Below are 2,646 nucleotides of genomic sequence, written 5' to 3' on the forward strand. Positions count from 1 at the left end.
GGTCCGGTGGGGGAAAACCTCTACTCAACCAGAAAAGGTGTCTACAAAAACAAACCCAAAGAGTGATTAATTTCCCAGTCTAGGAGCGGAGGTCCCTAGGACCATCAACTGAGAAGGGCCGAGAGCGGGACCCTACCCAGAGAAGCAGCAATGCGATGCCTGCAATGGAGCAGCTGGGGACTTTAGATCCAGAGAGGGAGAGTGACTGTGTGCTGAAGACTGGGGGGAGGGTATTGTAGGGGGCAGGCTTGCAGTATATACCCTTTGGTTGGTTGATGATGCATGGAGGGGATTGGAACCATGGCAATGAAATGATATATGATAGAATGAATGTAAAACTAATGTTTTTCCGTGTAAACTATCATATAATTCACAATAAAACATTAAAAAAAAAAAAACAAACAAACCAGAAATTATTTAATTCCCCTGCTTGGAGGCATCTGCATGAAATCAACGGGGAGTTGTTTACCTTGATATTGGTGCAGGACAGCCTGTCTTGGGATTGTTCTTGAGGCAGGTAACAGTCAGAGCTAACCTCCTGAATGATTTTTCTTGAAAACTTCTTGTCCTAGAGCCAGGGCCCTAATGAACCAAGCCAGGGCCTCTTTCCTGTAGTGGGTCATTTCATGGATTCATTTAAAAAGAGCAGGCACTAGTTTTCACAAGATCAGAACCATTCTCTTGCCATTACTTTTTAGCTTTTAAGTTCTCAGAACCAGAACAACTCCATTGTCATTTAGTTTACATCCTTTAACCCCTCTCTCAAATCCTTCTGTCTCAGTTCTACTCAAGTCCTCTAGGTACACATTCAGTTTTTCTTTCTAACATTTCTAATGCCCTCGTCAGTGCAATCAGTTCAGCTTTTTGAGCTGAGGTTCCTGGCAGGAGGGCTATTGCCTCTACCTGGTCTGGTAAGATTACTATTACACACCCTGCTATCTGAGTCCCTTTTTCCATGTATCTACTAGTCCACCAGATATAGTCAAACAGGTCAGGTTAGCTGAAGAATAATTGGTCAATGATTTCTATACAATCATGGTTCAGCCCTCCAGTTGCCACATCAGGGTGGAGGATGGCAGGGTTAGTTGCCCCGTAAATCACAGGGTAATATTCAGATTGTCCAGTAAAATAACCTGGTATTATTGCCTATCCGTCCTGTTATAAGCCATAGGCTCCCTTCTTTTGCAGCAGGGAGATGGCTTGATGGGGATGGGGACGAGCTAGCCAGAGTGAATTTCTTGGCCTCTTCTCTGAGAGGATATTGGTTTCTGTGGGATGGTTAGTTTCCAGGCTTCAATCAGACCTTGATGGGGGATGCTTGCTGGCTCTCCCCGGAGTTCTGCTAGTCCACACGGGGGAGTTTACCTGATTGTCTCCTCAGGCCAATGTAACTGATTTCCGGAGTTTGAATCAGTAGTTGCCAGGCATCTTCATGAGGAACCTCCATCTGTAGACTTTTGGTTTCAGAAAGCTGTTTGAACATGCAATTTTGGAAGCAGGTCCTGACCCAGAAAGGGGCTCAGACAGTTATTTTCTTTTTCCCAATAAAGCAGTCCAGGGGTTTCAGGAAGAACTCGTCCTCAGGCTTCCCTGAGATCTCAGTCACCATCACTGCCCCCATTGATATTTTCAGCTGAGGTCTGGGGGGGTAAGGATAACAGGGGTGGTAGAGGTCGATGCCAAATCATGCTGGGCCCTTTACCCCCTGACACCGTTAGTCTTCTGCAGATAATGAAATTTGTTCAACCATCTATTGAGTTGGATGGCTTTTTCTGCCAGATCCTCCCCTGAGATTTGGGCATTTGTTTTTTCACTGTCCAGGTTTTTGTATAAGTACATCAGTCCTTGCTTAAAGCCCTCGTTCCTTTCTGGGGTCCTCCCTGGGGTCCCACAGGCTTACCTCAAGTGGAAGTGGTCTTTTAGAAAGAGTTACGGCCTGAGATTTGTCATGCTCTCGGCTGTTAAATACCTCAAAGGTGATGTCCACAAGTTGGGATGGATTCATGCCAATTGCCCTGTTGAATTTCTGCTGCTTCTTTCTAAAATCCTGGATGCTTTAGGAGATAAAAATCATGTTAACAATTCGGATATTTGCTGAGTTCTCAGGATCAAGGTCTGTGGACTTACAGTAAGCCTGGTAGATTCATTTAAAGAATTCAGAGGGTCCTCAGTTGGCTTCTGTTGAACTGCCTGTACGATGTTCCAGTTCTTTTGTTTGTTGTTGTTGTTGTTAGGTGCCATCTAGTTGATACTGACTCATAGCGACTTTATGCACAGCAGAACAAAACACTGCCCAATCCTGGGCCAACCTAACTGCTGTTGCCACGCTTGAGCCCATCGATGCTGTCACTTGGCCAATCCATCTCGTTTGGGATCTTCCTCTTTTTCTCTGATCCTCCACCTCACCAAACACGATATCCTTCTCCAGAGACTGGTCCCACCTGACAGTATGTCTGAAGTATGAGAGATGAAGTTTGGCCATCCTGGCCTCCAAGGAGCATCCTTCTATTTGTCCTTTTGGCATCCCATGGCACTTTCAATATTTTCTTCCAACACCATAACTCAAAAGCATCAATTCTTCTATGGTCTTCCTTATTCACTGTCCAGCTTTCACATGCATATGAGGTTATTGAAAATACCATGGCT

General features: G+C 45.0%; 1 pseudogene; it reads right to left on the reverse strand.

Annotated features, from left to right (window-relative positions):
* Positions 1 to 1,598: 1,598 nt before the first annotated feature.
* Positions 1,599 to 2,646, reverse strand: part of LOC102817202 — a 77,652-nt pseudogene continuing 76,604 nt past the window's right edge.

Source organism: Chrysochloris asiatica, unplaced genomic scaffold (assembly GCF_000296735.1).
Source record: "Chrysochloris asiatica unplaced genomic scaffold, ChrAsi1.0 scaffold00205, whole genome shotgun sequence".
In the NCBI taxonomy this organism is placed as follows: domain Eukaryota; kingdom Metazoa; phylum Chordata; class Mammalia; order Afrosoricida; family Chrysochloridae; genus Chrysochloris; species Chrysochloris asiatica.